Raw genomic sequence first — 23095 nt, forward strand, 5'->3', positions numbered from 1 at the left:
CACCAAAGCCATTATACTAGACATTTAACAGGTTATTGTCATAGAGGGTCAAAAAGTACTGAGAAGAAAATCTGATAGAGTAAATTTTCTGGATGAAGGAAAAGTGGAATATAGAGGGAATAGCCTTGGGAAAGAACAAGGATATTAAACATTTTCTTTTTCGACAAGAGAGTATTTCTAAAAGTCAGATTCCTAAAAGATCCTAATGCTGGATCTAAATAGATCTTTAATTCTTATCTCTGGCCCTAGTGTTACCCCCGTTGTAGTTAATCTTTCCCATTCCCGAAAGACTCACCTTCCTAAATAAGTGTGACTCACATAATTCACCAGCTTATGTTTGGCAGCTTTGTGCCTAGATTGTAAATCCAATGAATCACTTGGGCTTTCTAAGAATTTGCACCAACTAGCCCCATCTCTGTCCAGTAGAATTTGCACCAACTAGTGACAGAACTCTATTTGACTTAGTATATGACATGGATTACATATTGTTTTAAAACATTCTCCAAACATTTTAAAAAGTTGATTATATTAAAACCTTATCATAAACAATCCAGGATACACTTAGAAAAATTTTGATAGAAATAAATCTCAGAATTTAAAAAATGGAATGAGAAATAGATTAGGTATTCAGCAGAATTAACAAATTAGAAAAGAGAAAATATATCCACAGAGAATATTGTAAAGATTCTAATGTAAATGTAACTTCCTTAACAGTACCAAAAAGAAGGAAAGCAATAAAAAAATACTATAGACCATCCTCACTTTTGAGCATTCTTTCAAATTCCCTCTTAAATTAAAAGAATATTGAACTAAAGTATGTAAGAAAAGAATAAGCTTCCAGCTATTCAAGGATAACATAAAATTAGCAAGTCACCTGATGAAGAAGGGAAAACCAAATCATCCTCTCAACAGATTCAAAAAATATTTGTATATCTCAAGATTTATAGAGCATCAACAGAAATTTCTGATCTAATTTAGTTCATTAAGAATAAGATAACTTCTTAACATGACAAGGAATAAAACTCAGTCAACATCATACTTTAATACCATCATGAGAGTCATTCCCAATAAAACTAGGAAGAAGTTATTCACCGTTATTTAACGTTGAACTAAAAGCTGTAGTCAAGACAATAAGTGGTGAACTTGAAATTTAAAAGTGTGTGGGACATTAAAAAGGAAAAGATAAACTAAATCATTTCTATTTTCAGATAATATGATTTTCAGCCTGAAACCACAAAGAACCAACTGAAAAATAATCACAACTAATAAAGAGCTAAATGAAGTATCAGGATACAGAAAAAAAATGTACAAATTTATATTATCTACCTGACTTTGCAGAAAAAAACAATTAAAATATTATGGATAATTTTGCAACATCTGGGCACTGTTCTAAGCACTTTATCTGTATTAACTTATTTAATCCTCAAGACAAACTTATCAACTAGGTATGGATTATTAGCTCCATTTTTCCTATAAGGAAAGGAAGGCCCAGAGACAGTAAGAATTTGCCCAAAGTCATGCAGAGAGAGCGCAAGTGATTCAAACCCAGGTTGCAGAGTCATTTGGGGGTAAATGGGGTTAACCTAAATTTTACATTGTTATCCCTCTCACTTTTCAAATTCCTGCAAAAAGATGTGTGTTCACATACTGAAAACATTCACGGTTTATACGAAGGGTTAACTGGTTATACTTAGGTGGTACGAATATGGTTGTTTTATTCTTATTTAAATTTATCTTCATTTAATATCTGTCCATTGTAAATATAATATGTGTAATGAGAAAATATAATAAATGCAATTTTAAAGCACTTTCCTTGTATCATGAGGTCAGAGGTAAAATTATCTGTATTTTGGACATCTCCCTTATATTCAATAGTGTGAAAGGACTAAGAGCCCATCTGGCTAACACCATGATTACCACAAACTTTAGAAGCAAGTTTCAAGGATGACAGTCCTTAGTTCCTGCCAAGCGCTTATAAACAAGAAGAATAATGACTTCATTTCTCCCATCTCAAAACTTGAGGAAATAAACTCTTAATGAAGATGATTCCAGAGTAAGTTTAGACCAGTTTACTCAGACGTCAAAATGTATGAGGTACAGAATTTATGCATCTATTTAAGCCCATAAATTATATTTTATAATTTTAATATAAGAACATAAACATAATTATCTGGAAAAAGAACTTTATAAGCATATTTCTATATACAATCCTACCTATCTATATTTGCTTGTAGCAGATCTATTAATTTCCAGATACTACTTTATTCCAGATTTTAGAAGAGAGTTATCAATAGTCCCCAAGTTTACATGCCATATATTTGCATTCCAGTATGATAATTTAAAAAGAAAAGCAAGTTATTTCACAATTCTCCTTTAAAAAAAAGACTTAAAATATCAGTGAAGAATAGTAATTCATATTTCTCATTTCAATACTCAGAAAATTATATTAATTACAGATGAAAAAATATGGTGATATAATAAATAGTTCTACTTACCATTTGGATAGATGCTTCGAATTTCATTTGGACAATTATCCCAGTAAAATTCCTAAAGATCTGAAAATGAGAGCAATTGAGGAGGATCAGTAACACATACTCTATACATCATTTTATAATATATTAATTCCACATGATATTTGAGTATACCTGTTCCAAATTTCCACAAGGATACAGCCAGACTTGGGATTTTCATGTAATATGAATATTGTCTAAACTCAGGAAGTACCATGCCCTTTTATTTATTCACACACCACCTTTCATGCACCTTAGTGCACGAGAAATAATTCATTCTGACTCTGAGTTTATACTTCGCTTAAAGTCAAGAGACTGCACCACTCTGTTCTTATTTTTCAATGCAAACTTTCTGTGGGGTAAAATTGCACTGTGGTGTTTTAGTGTGATAGGACAAAATCTATATCATGAAATTTTTACATCCATGAGCTAATTGATAAGTTTGGCAATTATATCACCTGCGGAAAAATATTTAAGGTAGGGATTACAAGGTATTCAGATATATACTATAATTGCTAAGTACTTTCATAAAACCAGGAGACCACTCATCAATCAAAAAAAAAAAAAATCTTTATTTTTAAAAGATGAGGAAAATGAGACCCAGTGAAGGAGAAATGGCTTGGCTAAGATCTTAGCTTAGAGGCAGTACTAATGACCAGATGTTAAATCTCAAGGCTTTAGTTATATTTTTCCATGGTGTTATTTTAAAACATTTATTAAGGGTCTGATATATACCAGGCACTGAATTGGGCACTGTATAATGAACAAGACAGATAAAAGGACCTGCCTTCATGAAACTTAATTCTACTTATATTTACTCATTAAAGTATTGAATATACATTTCCCTCCATATAAATGATATAGAATGCAAATATAACCAGGATACCAAGATTTTAGAATGCAGTTCTATTATGAGGCAAGCCTGCTTTCCAATGAATATTCTTTTTTAACCCTTGAAATACATTTGTCCCACAAAATACATAGCTAAACATCTGAATATCTTTGACATGTAGATAGATATTTTGTGCAAAGACAGATCCTTCAAAAATTGAAAAGAATACATTTTTTCCATTGACTATTTTAAAGGGAATCTTTTATTTGCTTACTGATCTGAATCTGTCTCAACTTTCAGACTCAGTGTGAAGCTTAAAAGCATGCTGTAGAGTTAAAAGTTCCACATGTGCAAATGAGTAAATAGATTCCACATGGAAGAACAAAATAAAGACCTTGAGATCCGTTCTGCAAATAATTTAACTACTGTTTCATATTTAGTAATGAGTTCAGTGTTCTGCTTATAGTAGGCATTTGCAAAATAGGATGACATAGTTTAAGCACAAAAGATTGAATTTCTAGACTACTAAAGCACCTTTCTTACTCCATTTTCATGCCTCCTACCAATAAGATATAAGTAATTACTTTCCTGTTTAGTTGCATTATCTTGACGACTTTGGAAATATAAACAAAGAGCCCAAAATAACGTACTAAACATGAGCCAAAGTTCTGCCTAAAATTACAGTTCTGCCTAAAATTAACACAATTAACACAGATATATACAAAATGTTTATTAAATATAAAATGATTATTGGTTAGGTTCCCTTGAGATAGACAGCCCAGTCTGTGAATGTGGCTACTGTCTCAGGTCCCTTAAGAATGCTTCTGTTTTAGCAGTTAACTTTCAGATTCCCCATAGACTCCCTTAATATGACATTCAATATACTGAATTAGTGAATCACTTCGCCCAAAAAAAAAAAAAAAAAATCAAATTGTAGAATAGACACATCAGAGGAAGCCTGAGGAGAATTGTTCCCTTCATTTTAAAGAAGAGGTGACAAGAGCATGGCCCATGGTCATATACTTGATTACTGATAGAACCCAAGTTGGTTAATACCCCTTAATTACTAGCTCCAGGTCTTCCACAACTTCACAGCTAAGCTAAGAAGAGTTTCTTTTATTCTCATTAACTTAGCATCTAAGGGGCGTTTTATGGCAGATATCACAAAAATAAAATGCTACTATATAAAATACTATAATAATATAGATTATTGAATACATATGTAATATATATATATTCACAGAATTGTCTGAACTTGAAGTCTGTGTCTTCTGCTTCTACTGACCAACTCCATCCAACATTTAAAGATACTATCTTAATTTCAAACTCCTAATTTGGGATTAATATATATACACTACTGCATATAAAATAGATAATCAACAAGGACCTACTGTATAGCTCAGGGAACTCAATATTCTGTAATAACCTATATGGGAAAAGAATATGAAAAAGAATAGATTATATATATGTATAACTGAATCACTTTGCTGTGATTCATCTGAAACTAACACAACATTGTAAATCAACTATACTCCAATATAAAATTTTAAAATGTTAAATACTAATAATAACAATAATAAAAATTTTAAAAATAAAGATACTATCTTTCCAGAATTATGACATTTAGGAAACATAATCAATTGCACCACCAAGGTTTGTAACCATTATCTTTGGCCAACTTCCTTCTACCTTCCTTGGAGTAAACTTTTTCCAATAGATGAGATCTCTACAGGTTTTTCTGAAATGCCTTCCACTTTTGGAATTAAATTTAGTGCATTCCTAAGAAAAACCTCACAGCTTATTGTCATATGTTATGCTCTTATTTCTAATAACTACCATTATATAAATCTTGGTTGTAAGACTTGAATTTTTCAAAATATCAAATATCAGAGTGTCCTTCTTTTGTTCTATTTCTTTCTTTACTTAAAAACTTAATTCTTATTTATATCCTTGAAACAAATGGTGCATGCATTGATATTATCTGTTGTCTGATTAGAAAAAAGTGTCAAAGATTATCTTTTATAAGTATTATCTTACTTATGACTGGGAATTGGAGAGTCCAATAAAGCATGTGATAGAAACAATGTTTCACTCCCATTCATTCAAACAAGGCATTAACTAGGGGCCAAGTGCTTATGACAGAAACAAGCCACATTGATGCTAACTCTATTTGCCACAAGTTTATCAGTTACTATATGTTTGAAATAAGATGACCAATTTCTTTTAATAATGTCTTTGCTAGATAGTTAAAGGAAAGAAAAGGGGCCACTAAAAGAGAAAGGGGAAGGAAAATCCTAATAATGATGATAGTAGTCATCATGTACCCATGCCCACTATGAGTTATAGAGAGTTTAAGCCAGAGAATAACATGACTTGATTAACCTTTCAATGGCATTATTCTGGCTGCTAAGTGGAGAACAGATGCAGGAGTTGGGGTGGGATGGCTCTAGAGAAGCAGGGAGAAAATTAGAAGACAATCTACAGTGCAAGCATAACATATAGATGCTTTCAACTAGAATGCAGTAGTGGAAATGACAGAAGCAGATGCAGTGGAGATGTCTGGAGAACGAACTGTTTAGAGAATAGAGGATGTCTCAGGTTTTGGGCTTGAGTAACGAGGTAGACTGTAGTGCTTTTTTTTTGAAACAGGTCTAGGGAGAGACAGACATACTTGTGCGTGGCGGGCAGAAGGAGAATGGGAGGAAAGACTACTATTTTGGCCATTTGACTATGTAGGTTTAAAAATACTTGTTACAGAAGTCATGGTAAACAAGATGTTCTGTCAAATAGTATAATTCCTTCCTTATCAATCACTGTTTCCTTGATAGGAAGGACAATAGCCAGCTTCCCATTTCTGCTGCATCGTGTCGAGGTGCTTCTTGAGTAATTGCATATCTATATTCTCAACCTCTGGCTCTACCAGCTCCTTTCCCACAAATCGTTAATAATGCTCATATATCTCTTATTTTGGCAAGTAATACATCTCTCTATCCTGTGAGCCCCTCTAGTTAATGTCCTCCCCTCCCTTTCACAGCTCAGCTTCTTAAAAAAGAATATGAACTTGTTCATTTGAACTTTTCCATTTATTTTTAATTCTACTGCGCTACTGTGTGAGTGTTTCCACTTCCACTACATTACTGAAGCTGACCTCACAAAGGTCCCTAAGAAACTCTTAATTGTGATATCTTATGGATTATTTCGGCAAAAGTTTTTACTGGCTCCTCCACTTAAATGTGATGTTTCTTCACATCACTATTGCTAATTTTATTCTTTATCCTCTCAACACCATGAGTAATATTAACACTCCATTTATTAACTGCTGATGACCAACAAATCTATATCTTTAATCCACTTCCGTATTCTGACCTGAAGACCCACATATTCAACTGGTTACTTGGCATCTCCACTTGGCTGTCCCGTATACACTTCAAACAAAGCATGGCTAAACACTGAGCTCCTTACCTTCACTCCCAAACCTCCCCTCCTATTCCTGTGGTGGGTAGCATCACCATCCACTCATTGACTCATGACTCTCCTGAGAATCAACACTTGCTACTGCATTTTCCACATCTTCCAGATGTTATCACTGACCCACTCTTGTCAATACTACTTCCTTAACAAATCCTGCATCAACCCTTCTCCACCCCCAATGTGCTCTGGCTTTATTTTATGTCTCAGTATTACCTGAATGAATCGTTCCTCTTATTGTGCTTCCCCTATTCCTCCATTGCACTGCCTCCAAAGGTCTCTTTCAAAACTGTACAGCCCAGTTGCTCTCTTGCTTACAACCCTTTAAAAGGCCTTCACTACCCAAAGGAAGAAGTCCATGGAATTTAGTGTGGCTTCTGATTATTTCCAAGATCTGACCCCTCCTTTATCTCCTTATCTTCATTCTTATCTCTCACCAAACCCTATCTACATGCTCTAGCAGTAGCATATATCAGACCTGTTGTTTGATGTTTTTTTCTTTTTCCTCTTCTCAAAGTGCATTATGTCAGAAATATGGCCCCATCTCTACCCATGAATAATCTCTCTATCCATCCAGATTCTGCTGGACCTTCCCCACTTAAATGAATATCCCTTGATCATCCTGGTAGAAGGGATTCTTCTTGGTTATTTTACTCCTGTTTGTACTAAGTTCTCATATAGCAACTCTAATATTTTATGGAATTCATTAATTTCATGCCTCTAACCTCACTCTACTGGTCTTGTCTTGATAACCCTACTGACATGGTTGGTGTTCAATAAATGATTGATGATTTATTCATCAATTTATTCATCATTTTATTTTATTCATCATTTATAAATGATTTATAAATAAATCATTTATAAATGATTTATTCAGGAATGAATAAAGAAGAATAATGAATTAATTACTGTGCAAATGATTTCTCCCCAAACCCTACAAAAACCCCTAATATTCCAAATAATTGTTAAAACTCTCCATGATTTACTTTCTAATCTCATTTTAAGGTAGAGCTCACTGAAAATAATACACCTATATTACATAAACTGTCTAGCATGAAAAGAACAAAATGTCAACACAGGACAAATCTATTAGGTCAACTATTGACAGACATAAGCCATTTCATGGACTTTGGCTACAGCTAAACTTGAGAAAACAACTCCAAGTTAAACTTTGAACTTCAGAGTTTAGGGAGAAGGAAAGCAACTGAAATAAACTGCATGTTCAGCTTAACTTCAATTGGCACTATTTCTAGATATGGCTTAAAATTCTGTTAGCTGTCTTGTTTCTTATTGCCAAAGCTAACCATAGGCAAAGCATGTGAATTGCTTCAGGTCTTCAGCACATAATGTTTTTTCAAAACATATGTAATGTTACTCATGTGGTTGAGTCAGAACTACACTTATCCAGTGGTACAGATGGAAATGATTTGTTCTGGAAACTGAGATAGTTTTATTATTTTACCATTTTTACCTACAGAAATAAGTTCACATGCTAGTGCATATGAGTCTCCGACCGTAAAATACACCCAGACATATTTGAATCTGAATGCCGTCATATTACAACTCTGAAATTTACTTTGTACCTCTACATTAATTACATTTGAGTCTCTATTTTAATTTTTAAAATACACACAGTGTATACACTTATGTTAACTGCAAAAGATTCAAACCATACACACATATTTGATATAAGAAAGTTTCCCTTCTTCCTGTTCTTCAATTTTATTCCTTTCTCTAGAGGTAAGAGTTTAGTGTACATCATTCAAGTTATTATGTTACAAAATTACATATGTGGTTTTTAACATACATATGATTAATTCTACGTATTGATCTATGTCTTGCATTTTCTCTTAATAGTGAGACTTAAAGATATTGTTGGTAGAAGTATAAACTGTCAAGAAAATTGTTGAAGGGTGATTTTAAAATTCAGCTTTTAACTAGCAATTCCACTTCTGCAAAACAAGGCAAAAACAGTGGTATTTCTTGCAGGGTTGTTAGAAATAATGAAGTAATGGAAACAATATAAACATCTAATAATATGGCAATGTTTTAATATATTATGATATATCCATACTATATAAATGTAGTGAACTTATGTACTTATAAGTTATTTATTCTTCTGGAAATATTAATTTAGCTTTATTTCTAAGCAATATTCCTCAAGAATAAGTCTAGTGAAAGAATATCAGTAATTATAAGTTCTTCAGTGTCAGAGAAAAACTCTTAAGATAATAAAAATTTCTGGTAGATTTCAGATTGAAAAAGGATAGGATTTAGTTTTTCTTAGAACTCTCACCTGCTAGGGGTGTAGTTACAAAGATCATTAGGCTTGGAAAACTAACTGTGAGAAAACTGACTTGATCTTTCTCAGCCTCAGTTTCCCAATCTCCAAATTGGAATAATAACAATAATAATTAAGTATGAAAGCACCCAGTGTAAAGACCTAGTGTAAAGAGCTACTCATAAAATGTGTTTAAAAACTATAATGAAAATTCCTCCTCCAATAATTCTTCGATGAACTCAACTACATTTTGATTATTTCAGTTCTTTAATACCTACCAACTTAATTTAGACAATAAGTAAGGACAATTGGTTAATAGAACAATAGGTCTTTCGTTAAGGATGATAATTTATTAAATAAAACTGCACTTTAAGTACAGCACTTGTAAAAAAAAGTCTCTTTTTTAGTGACATTGAGTTCATCTTAATTCACTATTCAGCACTAATGTATTTTTAAAAGGTAAAACAATTTACTTCAAAATGAATGTTTACTCTTAATTGGTTAAGTACAAAACTTACTGAAAAGAATAATAGTTCTTCTCTGATAATAGTTTGCAATATGTTTGCCATTTGTTCATATCTTGCTTTCTATTTTTATATTTATTGTCATACTATAAAATAAAATACTTGTAAGATATGGGTCTTCCTTTCCGTTTTATCACTTTACCTAACTTATCCTACTTATCCTGCTCATGGAATGTGCTAAATAAATGTGGAATGGTGGAAAACAAATATTGGTTTTATATCTACATTACTGTAACCTCTGACAGGAAATAAAATGGTAAAAGTTATAATGGTTAAGAAAGTTTCACTGACCAAATTTATGCTACCATTCAGTTCTCACACCTGTTTTCAGCCACATCTTAAGCATCTATTTTCCATGGAGGTGCTAGAAGGGCTAGATGGTGAAGAAGAGATAAAAGGGTCCTGATGGTTTGCTAATTGGCAGGTTCATATTTCTGCCTTCTCTTAAATAATACACCTAGTAATATAAATATCTGGGCCCTGTTAATCACCTACATATCTAAGCCAGTCCTTATTTACAAAAATTAAGGGCAAGGAAACGGGCCCATGAGCCAGGTTATTCAAAAACAATTAATAAAGGCAGAAATACTAGATGTGAAATATGATAATGAAAGATAAAAAAAGCTTTTCTAAATCTTCAAAAAAGGACGTAAGATAAAAATAAGAAGTACTTTTAGAAGTATGATATAAATATTAAAAAATATTCACCTTCTCTCAAAATATTAGAGAAGAGATAGCTAAATAATTTACTTAAAGGAGATAAAAAGAAGAGGAAACAATTATTCTGTAATTAAAGATAAATTAACAATCTTATAAATAAAAGATAGTTTCAAACGTAGTATTTTCTCAAAAATATCATTTAATCTATTTCATATTCCCTCCTTTGAGAGATTTTTTGTGAATTATTTCTCAAAATCAGATTCAATCAATATATTCTTAAGATGGTGGTTCATATAAATCACCTCATTTAATTCTCTCAACAGCCCACCAGGGTAGGAATTATTAGCCTCATTTTACTGATGATCAATCTAGGCTCAGAGAAGTTAACAAACTTGCTTAGAGATAGCATGCCACATCTTCAGAGCTGGAATTTGAATTCCCATTTTTTCACTCTAGATTAACAGTTTTTTTTACCGCATCACGGTTACTTTAAAATCCTTACATAAAAACGCTCTAAGAATGAACATGATTACTTTGCATTCATAGTTTTAGTTGGCTTTTATTAGTCAACAGAAATATTCCCATTAGATATTTTAAAGATAGCTTTTATAAAACAGATAATGACTACCACTTAATAAACCCAGCAGTATAAGGTTATTAGATATATCACATTCTACCCATGTGATAGGAAGGGGCAGGAGACTGAAATGAGTGCTGTATTGTCTTTTTGTTGTTGTTGGGTTGTTCTGTTTAAAGAGAAATTCTCTGTAATTAAATAGCAATCAGGCACTTAAAAGACAGGCTGATCTCAGTACTGTATTTAAGTAAAGCAGACAAAGATTGCATTTTCCATTTTGTGGTCTGGACACCTGGTGCACAAGCTCCAGCAAGAGGGTCAGCATAATTGAAACCATCCTTCGTGTGCCTGTCACATAAACAAGACTCTGTGTTCTGAAAACTCTATATAACAAAAATAGACAAATTCTTTTTTGCATTACTGTTATGAGTGCCAACGTTTGTCCTTAGTTCAATTGATCTTGTAGCCATTTCCATAGCTTTATAAACATCATTTTTCACTTAATAAAAGTACCTTGCATTAGCAAGGCTTAATTATGTTATGCAAAAGCCACAGGGATGATTTTAGTTCATCCAGACATTCTTAATCTGTATTAGTGGAAACATGTTACAGGCCTGATGAGAAACTCACATATCATTATCCAATCTCAACAGCTGCTTAGCTCAATCTTGCTATAATCAAATCTAAGTCATGATCCCATCATTTCTAACCTGCCATGTTCTTCTGCATTTCTACCAATTTAAAGATACATTTTAAGTCGTCAGGTCTAAGGCTTTGTACTGTGACTAAATCTGTTTCACTAAACCAAACATGTTCTTCTCCTAACATAATTTAAGACTGCACTATATACATATTTGCAATTCAATTTAACTAATTACATGTGTTTGCTAAACATCTACTACATCCTCAGTGTTACTGGAACTAAGGACCTCTGGGTATTACAGAACCTGCTATATATTCATAAGCAACCAAATCCTACTAGGGAGAAAATAATTTCATTTACTGTATATGTCCAATTTCCATACCTTGATTTGCCCAACTTACTTAAAACTGACAGTAAAATGTCAAAGTTTCAGCTCAGAAATCTACTCATTAAATAAATATAAGCGATATGGGAGGCATTCATTTTTAGAGCAATATTAAATTCTTACTGAATGTAATTTAGCCCTTTGTCCAGCTGGATTTCACTTATCCAAAGTGCTGGTAAGCCGGTACTTCCACCATTTCCGTTGGAACTTTCCTCCATAACTGAACAAATTTCACTGCTAGATTGTATTTCCTGCCTTTCAGTTCATCTTCTTCCTGATGCTTATTAAGCTGCAGACAGTTACCTTAGATCTGTAGGACCTAAAATTAATTTTGCTTTGTTTTAGAAATCTAGGGGAATCAACAGTCATTTGTAAATTTCCCATGAATAATAAGCTTGTTCTCAAAAGCTTTTGAATTGTCAACATTATCATACACATTGAATGATGGTAATATTATTGCTTTTGACAAGCAAGGGAAAAATTATAAAATAGTAGCTAAAATGTTTAATCTTTTCTGTACACATCTGGAAACTTAAGGTTTCTCTCTTTGGAAAAAAAAATGTAGAGGTGAATGAAAATCCTACCCTTGTAAAAGAACCAGAAGATACATCTTACCTCTTAAAGGAGTTATAAAAGGATAGGAAAACAAACCAAACAAACCAAACACACTCTCACACATACTCATTCATCCTAATATTTTGACTGATTATCCACCAAATCGTTCAGGACTTTCGAGACACTTGACAAAGTTTATTCTTACTTTAACGTATGCCCATAACCCCTAATTGGGAAATGTTTTATTTAATCATAAATATTTTGGCTGTTCAAATCATGCCTATATGAAATTCACTCTATTTTACATATCAAATCCCTGTAACTACCCAATGTACTTCACCAAAGGATTTACCCAGTTATTACGTACACAAACTTAGCCCCAGAGTTGTTTTCACTCTTAACTTTCCTTTTTTTAAAATTTTTGTTGCTTTGTTTAAATAATAAGTTATGTGTCCTAAACAGTTAGTCCTTTTGTAGTACGATCCTACAAGGTAGGAGAAATGGTTTTGAGGAATACCTTCCCCCCAAAAAAATCAACAAACAAAACAATTTTTTCCTTCAATTGCATATTATTTAAAAGTTGGTGGGAGTTAGCCTTTAAATTTTATCAGAAAAAAAACAAACAAAACAGAATTGTGGTTTTATTTGAATTCAGCAAGCAAACTTTAAGAAGAGTACCTAATCATTACACATTTTCAGCCTAATCCTCAAATCACAGATTCATAAGATAACTTTGAAGAAATACCAAAATAAATGCCAAGAGATTTATAAAATATTAATGGATGGTTTTAAGTAGACTGGTATGATATAATAAGAATTGCAATGTGGGAAAAAAGCAACCAATTATAGAATACAATTTTTTTCTTTCTTTATCCTTATCACTGTCCCAGTATTTTACTTTACTAAAATGCAAAAACTGTATCATTCCCCCAGGTGGTGAAAATTGAGACTGGTAGCCTGGGTACCAAGATTCCTTTACAGAGCTTTTGAGTGATCAAAAAGACACAACATAGGACATGGGGATTAAGTCAGTAGAGCTAGGTCATAGTATAAAAATACTGGAGAGACCTCAAGAGTATTTCAGACTTCTCTCTCTGTATGCTGAAATATTATAATTTGGTCCTCAGAATAACTCTATGCAGTGTATAGAGTGGTTATCATGGATAAAAACTAAGAACTCAGACAAGTTTTGTGGTCAACAAGAGAGTAACCTAAGCTAAACCCATATTTTCTGATAACTAATCAGTCCTTTTCCACTCACTTTATCAAAAGGATACCGTCAATGAACAGGAATGAACAAATGTTATCTCAGTCACTTTTAGGATGTCCTGTCCCTCTCTCTTCAATATTTTGAAAATTTATCCATTATTAAAAGGAAAGCTACACATTAGATCAAAGCATTTTAAGAACACATAAATGCTATCTATTACTGTAACTAAACCCATTTGAAAACTATATTATGAGATGAAATTTTTTATAATAATACATTTTCATTTGAATTCTGCTAGTCTATTGTATTTCCAATTGGCAGTCTCAACTTATTTTCAACATAGCATATAATTTGCTTAATGGAAGTAAGATTATTTCTCTGAAAGTTGGAATAAAGTAAATCTTTGATCTAAAAGTTACATATTAATTTTTTTTTTTTTTTAAGTACAGGTTGGTTTTTTTTTTTTTTTTTTTAATTTTTGGCTGCATTGGGTCTTCATTGCTGTGCAGGGGCTTTCTCTAATTGTGGTTAGTGGGGGCTACTCTTCCTTGTGGTGCGCGGGCTTCTCATTGCAGTGGCTTCTCTTGTTGCGGAGCACAGGCTCTAGGTACGCAGGTTCAGTAGTTGTGGCGCGCGGGCACAGTAGTTGTTGCCTGCGGGCTCTAGAGTGCAGTCTCAGTAGTTGTGGTGCACGGGCTTAGTTGCTCCGCGGCATGTGGAATCTTCCTGAACCAGGGCTCGAACCCGTGTCCCCTGCATTGGCAGGCGGATTCTCAACCACTGCGCCACCAGGGAAGTCCCTACATATTAATTTTAACACCATGGTTGTCACCTAAACTTTGTTACCTCTTCTCTGCAGGAACTGATGAGGATCTTCTGTTTTGACTTTAATGAGGGTTAGACTGTCTTCTTGGAGGTGTTAAGATTTTCAGTAGCTAATGGAAAAACATTCTTAGGGCAGAGCACCTGGAGACCAGGCTTCAAATATTCTCCATTGACACTTTCTGATGTTTTACATCTGGTAAATTGTTGCTAGCAGGTCTAATGGGAGTTGAAGAGGCTATTTTACTCCTCAAACATTAAATACTTCCCTAGCATTGTAAAAATGGGGAAGTGGCCCTCAAAGCCCTCACTCCCAGAGAGCATTTTAAGTAAGGAATATTTAACGTACAGAGGAGACTTCATGCGCCACTTGAGAAGCGCTCTGGTATTACCCTCTTCTTCATTGAAGTATAACAGAATTAAAAGGACTGATGAAGACTTCAAACTCTCTAAAGTTATTTACCTTTCTGCATAATTTCAAAACTATCTATATCCTGACAGTAAGTCTAGAAGAGAATGTGGAGTGAGGACTTTGGTCACGGGAAGTTACTTAGAGATAAAAGGAATACATTTGCCTACTTAGGGCTTAAAGGATGGGGGGCGACCTATTTTGTATTATTTCTTGTTCAGAAATTGTTTTTCAAAATATGGTAATTTGTGGCTACAATAGAAGTTAGATATCTCTGTTGCACTTCTCTCAAGTTCAAGGCCCCAGAGATGTCATTGCTCAAAGTTCTTGCCTTGGCAGATTTTAACACTCCGTTAGCTAATGAGATCAACTATAAGTGCTCTTTGAACTCATCAAATAATTCCCAAGGATTAACCATCAAGAACACTCTGTCGGTGAAATGCAAAAATCTCTGGATTTACTCACCAACACAAACAATCTCAAAGTCTTTTCAAATCTACTTTTTCAAATGTTTTGCATTAACTGTTCTCTCATTTCCATTCCCACTGCCTTAGTTCAAATAGCTCCCCGCCACTCCCATCCCTAATTTCTTTCCATTCTAATGTGTGCTGAACACTGCTTTCTTTCCTAAGCATATGCTGCAGATTTTGCAACGGCTCCTGAACTATAAACAGAGTGTTTAAGGTCTGTTATGTTGTGGCCCCCAAATATCTTTCAGATATCTTTATTTCTGTACCTATCGTAGACTGTCATCTCTAGCCATTTGATACAGCCTGTTTGCATGTCACTTTTCATGCCGTACCCTCCACCTCCATGTGGTGGTGAGCCCCTATCTATGCTTCAAGCTCTGCTCAAATCTCGCCTTTTCCAGGAAGTTTTTCCTTCGTAAGAGGTTCTTTATCCCTCTATTATTGAACCCAATACATCTGGCCTTGCATTAGCATTTATTTACGTATAGTTCTGTCTAAGAATTTGAAGGCAGAAGGTATGTCTTGCTTATAGAGATACTCTCCACAGTACCTGACTCAGAGATCTGTACACACAATAGAAGTGTGCTATTTGAATAAGTGGTTGAGGTTTTTTCTTTTGGGAGAACAGACAGACCACATTTCCCAGATTCACTTGCGCAAGGTATGGCCATGTGGCTGAGTTCTGAAGAGAGCAGAGTGTGGGTAGGATTGATGGTCCATGTCAGAACTGTAAACTCCTTCCATGTGTGAACTCATAATTTGAGGCTGTGGGAGTCGATGTTGGTGGAGCTGCAAGAGGAATGAGCCTGAGCAGAAAGCTGCCCAAGGCGTACTGCCCTGGACGATGCTCTGAGTAAGTCCTAAACTTCTAAAATGCTGGGATTTTATCTATTATGTCAGCAAATGTGGCCTTCCTAGCATAGGTCTGCAGACTAATCACCCAGTTATTACTGTGAAAAATAATAAATATTGTCATAATGATCTTATTTTTGGATAGATTTGCTGGAATGACCCTACTTTGAGTGGAATGGCCATCTTTTCTTTTCTCCAGGGCTGAACCCATCCCCAAGCTTTTGCTTGGATCTAACTAACAGTTTCTACATTTGGACACACTTACTCTTCTGGGAGTTTCTACATCTGTACGGAATTGGTCTACAGACACTCCTGCTAGCACTGAATCCATTTGGCTAGACTTTTAAATCTGTAGCCATATGTCTCAGTCTTTCCCATCACTCAAGGCCTAGCAGGTGCTTTGCTCTTACATAATATTTATTATCAAGTTTTTCAGAATGTTTTTGCCTTGCTATGTATTTCTATGGCATTCATTTGGTAACATTATATATTATAATAACATTATATAACATTATAACATTATATAACATTAATAACATTATATATTCATTTATATTCTAAATGAGTCTTTATATTCTGACTTTTCTAAAAAATGTCAAAGAAACTCTGTTACTTAACTCTCCCTAATTCCACTCAACTACTGGTGAGCAGGAATTATGTCAGATATTCCTCTGTGGATCCCAAAGCACCTGCCAGAGTGGCTGGAAAGAGATTGGGAATGTAACTAGTCCGTTCCTAGTTTGCTGATAGGGAACACGTAGCATTCCTCCCAGTAAAACAAGTTAAAGCATTTAGGCTAATCCCCCAAAAAGTTAATCTATATCAGTAGTCATTATTTGAAAAAAATTAAAAAGAAATGGGATATAATAGCATTATAAACGATAGTCACACTTTCTGCAAAGTGAAGTGAACTAAAACATGCAAGAACTTTTTGAAAGAGGCAAATGTGCCTTAGTTACCTTTGCATCCCTGTGTCTAGCAAGTGAGGGAAAGATTTGATGCTCCAAAATGTATGATAAATGCAAAATTTTCCCTATTTAAAAAATTGAATCCCTTGGCTCTAAAAGCATTAAAGAAAGTCAATCCCCCAAATTTTCCTAAAGATTAATATTATTTTAAAGTTACATGATTCATGAATAATCTTTAAAAAAAATTCCAAGGAGTACACCTTCTGGTTCCTCATTTTTAGTGGTGTGTGCTGGAATTTCCAAACCACAGAATTCATTTTGTCTTGATCTAATTCAACGTATTTCAGTAACTTAGGCAGATAAAATATGAAATACAACATTCCGTAACGTGTGCCTATCAATCTACTTGTGTGTGTTTGTATATGTGTATCAAGCATCAATGTTGCTTTTCTAAATTTCTGTCTCTAACTAGTCATTTTTTTTTAACATCTTTATTGGAGTATAATTGCTTTACAATGTTGTGTTAGTTTCTGCTGTATAACAAAGTGAGTCAGCTATACGTATACATATATCCCCATATCCCCTCCCTCTTGCATCTCCCTCCCACCCTCCCTATCCCACCCCTCTAGGTGGTCACAAAGCACCGAGCTGATCTCCCTAATTAGTCATTTCTAATCACCCAACAGATGATTAAATTGATTTGCTAAATGTATAACAGTGATTAAAAGGTTAATAACATTTAGCAAGCATTGATCATCTTTTCTATCCACAGGAGAAAAGAATTCTAAATGTTGATTAAAGTGTCCTAAACCTAGATGATTTGAGCCACATTCCTGTGACATTTTCCCCTATGTAATTTCTAGTGCATAAACAGTACAAATGAATATTGATTGTAAAAATCTTGCTACATTGTGGTGATATCCTGCCTTCAAGAACATATGAAATCTAATCTTACTAATTTGCATCTGATGGACAAGAAAATATTGAGAAGGTGAGAACAATAAGAAAGCCAATTATCAGTGTATATAAGACATCAGAATTTAACATAGAAAATACTGATGTCAAAGAATACTGTATTTAGTTATGAGGTTTAAATGTTTACCTCTTCTTTGTTGAGGGAGGTAGTCTACAGAAATTGGTGTGAAGTTTCTGCTGAGGGGTGGACTGTGTCAGCACTGCAGAATAGTGTAGGGAAAACTCACAGCAGCAAGAAACGGCCATACAATCAGAGTAATGAAAGACTGTGCAGAGATCTGAAGGCCAAAAGGCATTTCACATCAAAGTAACAAACTACGAGGTGTGAATGTAGAAATCAGCTATATCTTCCAGAAGGAAAGGTAAGAGAAGCCAGGCAAAATAAGTTAATGCAATTGAAAGGCCAGAAGAAAATCATAAAGACACTAGTGCCCTTAGAGGAAAAACAAACTCAAAAAAATATCCCATAGAAAAATAAATACTAGGAAGAACGGGCTTGCTTGGAGACAAGTAAACAACAACAATACCTCAAAAAGGCTAAATTAGACATATCTTGGATGAATCTGAGAACCAGAAAATTAACAGAAACTATGAATAGTTTTATAAAAAGAAACTAAAAGCCTTGAAAGAACAGAAAATGTCATAATGTCAAGGTATTACTTTCAAAATGCAAAAAATCCTGATAGCTCTGGCCATGATTTCTCTATACTGATGTCATTTCTGATTAAAAGATGTGGTTTAGGTGGGCACAGGCAAATATCCAGACATAAAGGACAAAACATGGAAAAAAACAGAATCAACTTATCAAGAAAAATACACTTGCCAAGAAGGGCTGACAGCTCTATGATTTAATTCACGGATTAAGTCAGTGGATTAATGGAATATGGAAGATGACATACATGATACTAAACATTTAGTAAATTAATAAATAGCTTATAAACTACATGATTTTTCCCCAAAAGTTTCCATTTCCTTAGTTATTCCATGAAGTATAAACAGTATTTCTACTAGGGACCAGCAGATGTTAAAGAAAAACCAAATGACATAATTCAATAGGTGTTCACTTAGGGTTTTAATTTCTTAATAATTTTATGACTTGTCTTCCTAATTTCATAACTGTGACAGTGAATTTACAACCCTACATAACGATCCAACACAACAAAAACAAGGGAGTCAACTAACTTAAAAATTCGGAATTTTGAATAGCAAGTTAATAAAAAAGAAACCTGTCCTGAAAAATATAATCTGAAACACATTTCTCAGTCACTTTACAAACTCAGGCATGATCTAGAACTGGGCATGTGGTTCCCTAGTTATTCTCTCCTGAAGGAAACCATTCCTCTTGCCATGTGGAATAGACGTTATGCTTCATCACTTAAACCACTCTCATTATCACCCTCTCTTACCTAGGGTTGGTGGACCTGTCTACTACCCACACCCTGAAAAACCCTGGCACAGATTCAATCCCATGACACAATTCTTCTTAGACTTGGGCTTCTCATATTTGCTGGTGGTTTCCCACAACAACTCCATACTTTAATAATTGTTATCAAGAACCTGATACAACCCACACAGCTCTCACTCTCAGTAGCTTTCCTGATTCTTACTTGGGAAAAATGAGGTCATCCTATACGAACTATTTACACCCGTGCCCATCATGCCCCTCCTTCCAGCACTAGGACATGCAATAACCACATCTCTATATGCATTTTCTAGTTAGGCTATAATCATGGTCAATTTTCTCCCCCGAACCCTTAAAAAGATAACTCTCCTTTAACTCTGAATCTCTGAATTAGCAACTTTCCTCATCCTATTTCTTTTTTTTTAACATCTTTACTGGAGTATAATTGCTTTACAATGGTGTGTTAGTTTCTGCTTTATAGCAAAGTGAATCAGCTATACATATATCCCCATCCTCATCCTATTTCAACCAATATTCTAGGCTTCCAACTCAACTGCAAATTCTTCCCCAAAGAGGGAGACCTCAATATTTTGTCTTTCAAAGGACCCTTTTCAGTTTTTAACATAATAGATTTTCCCTTGCTAGTCTAGCTAAAAATAGCACTTCTATCCTTTCACTTTTTCTTCTTAGTACTTATTACTTTCTAATATTATGTCACATATTTATTTGTTAATTTGTTTAGTACCTATCTCTCCTTTCTAGAATATAAGCTATTTGGTAGTGGATTTTTTTTAAATGTCTGTACACTTACCACATAGAATAATGACCAAATAGAGGAACTGTTCAATAAACATATTAAATGGATAATCTAATCTAATCTAATCGCTAAGTATTTTTTTAACTTAAAAAGTTGGTGTGGCAACTGCTGGTTATTCTCCCAAAATTCACTCTGCCCCTTTTCCTAATCTCATGGCCTCCCAAGTGGAAACTAGATTTCCCAGTTTTCTCACATCCAGTTGTGGCTGTGTGACTAAATTTAGATGAGCAGAACAGAACAGAAATATTATATATAATTTCTAGGCTGTCTTCACCTTAAAGACAGGCTGCTGTCCCTGAACTTTGGTTCTTTATCTCTTCCTGAGTGAGCTCAGGAATGCCTGCAACCCAACCAAGGCAATAAGGCAGAAGGAACCTGGGTTCCTGAATGACCTGGAGGAGCAGAACGGCACCATTGCATACATGGGCTGGTTTATAATATGAAAGAAATAAACTTCTATTTTATTCAAAGGACTTAATTTTGGAATCTTTTTCTTATAGCTACTAAGCCTTTAACACACTTGACTTCTATGATTTTCTCTGCTATTGCTCTGACCACTCTTCTTTTACCCTTTGAACTCCTTCTCTTCCGCTGTCTGTTCCTTAAATACTGATTTTCTCAAGGGTACTTTTCTGGCCAACTACAGTTTTTTTTTTTTACTCCAGTTTTATTGAGATATAATTGACATATAACATTTTATAAATTTAAGATGTACAACATAATGATGTGATTTATGTATGTATACACTGTGAAATGATTACCACAATAAGCTTACCTAACATTCATCACCTCACCTCACATAGTTAACAATTTTTTTTTCCTGTAATGAGAACCTTTAAGGTCTACTCTCTTAACAACTTTCAAATATACACTGTTGTTAACTGTGGTTCCCACGCTATACATTACATCCCCAGGACTTACTTGTTTTATAAGTGGAAGATATCCACCTTCACCCATTTCTCCCACTCCCTTCCCCCTACCTCTGACAACCACCAATGTGTTCTCTGTTTCTATGAGTTTGGTTGTTTTAGATTCCACATATAAGTGAGATCATACGGTATTTGTTTTTCCCTATTTGACATTTCATTTAGTATAATACCCTCAGGGTTCATCCATATTGTTGCAAATGGCAGGATTTCTGACTTTTTATGACTGAATAATCAACTAGGTTCTTAATTTAACCTAGTGATTCTTAAATTAGTCAATGACAAGTTTGATAATTTAATGAAGATTATACACACACACACACACACACACATATATATATATATATATACACAGAATATAAACATTGGCCATTTACAGATAACCTGAAACCTGTTTTGAACCCTCTAAGTAACAATAGTAGCCATATGAAGGAATTTCTTGAGAAATATATCAATTGTCATGGTTTTAACTACCACTCATCTCTCAGGATATTTATCTATCTAAAGTAATATCTGACTTTTGACAGCCTTATTAAATCCTTTAAATGGGTCTCTAGTGTCCTTAGGATAGAATCCAAACCAGGCCATTCAAAACTGAGCCAGTACTTATCTCTAAAGTTTCTTCTCAACCACTCACCACCCCTAGAACTCTATTCCATCCAATTTGAACTTGCAGTTCCTCAAACTCACCACATTCTCAATTTCATAATATTGCACACCTTTCCTTTGCCTAGAGCCTTCCCCATGCTTACTTGGCTATCTTTACTTCTCAAACATGCTTCAGCCTGAAACCCAGGTGCCCTGTCAATGAATATGCTATGTCTCCCAGAATGCCCTTTTATACTGTATCCACTCTTTCCTCATTGTTACTTAGTTCTCAGCTTCTACCTCCCATGAACTCAAGGATTATCTGCTTTGTTCACTTTTACATCCCCACTAATACTTGTCACAGTTGATATATAGTAGGCCCTTAAAATACATGTTCTTTAATTACAAATTTGCAAACTTTCCACAGCTATAGAAAACTTGATATATAAGATGCTGGGTAAAACGCAGGAATAAATTGTATCTCCTGATGCATGATTCTCAACTGTTTTGAAAAATATTAATTTTTCAATGGGAAAATAAATATCTTCTCTCTAAATTCCCATAATGCTTTATAACTCTATTAAAGTCACCTGTAAGACCAAGTTTTCAATGGATAGACTGTGTGTTGTGTTCATGTTTTCATCTCATAGTTTGCATCAGTTTCTTGCATATCCTGAAATAACTCCACAGTATATTACATGACCAAAACATGGTTTAAAGTACTGTATATAATGAGATGGGACAAAAATCTATGTTTTTTATTGCTTTATACTCAAAAAGACACTCTGCGAAGGTACCTATGGTAGGGAGGAGTAAAGCAGATGGGATACAATAAACAAATAATGCCAGAAAGTCTACAAGAAAAAGACAAACAGCCTAACAAAGAATTGGCAAAGGTATAACAAGCAATTAACCGGAGAGGGCATTTGAATTGTCAATAAATAAAGTTGCATTCACATTAAAAGATGAGTAGCGTATTGTAGTCTCTTTATAGCTAAGGTCTCCATTGCTCACCTACTTTCAGAAATTCGTTGGAAATCTTTCTGAGTTCATTAGGAATAAAAATAAATCAAACTGAAGAAGTTTAACATACCATTTTACTCAACAGATATCCAAAATTAAAACACTGGGCAATATTAAAGGTTGAAAAGAATGTGGGTAAAAGGGTACTCTAATAACTGCTGAAGGAAGCAGAAATTTGTATAGCACCTTCACAGTAATTTTACTATTTAGGAGAGTAATTTGGAGAGTCCTAAAATTGAGACCACGTATCTCTCACAG

The 23095-nt window shown here is 34.1% G+C and overlaps 1 long non-coding RNA gene across 1 annotated transcript in view; it reads right to left on the reverse strand.

Moving 5' to 3' along the window:
- The window catches only part of LOC133093210 (uncharacterized), a 113505-nt gene that overhangs the window by 83866 nt on the left and 6544 nt on the right, over positions 1–23095 (reverse strand). The window contains exon 2 of the long non-coding RNA XR_009701252.1: positions 2496–2555. This is a non-coding gene — a long non-coding RNA (uncharacterized LOC133093210). The remainder of the gene's footprint in view (positions 1–2495; positions 2556–23095) is intronic.

This window comes from Eubalaena glacialis, chromosome 6, assembly GCF_028564815.1.
Source record: "Eubalaena glacialis isolate mEubGla1 chromosome 6, mEubGla1.1.hap2.+ XY, whole genome shotgun sequence".
Taxonomy (NCBI): Eukaryota; Metazoa; Chordata; class Mammalia; order Artiodactyla; family Balaenidae; genus Eubalaena; species Eubalaena glacialis.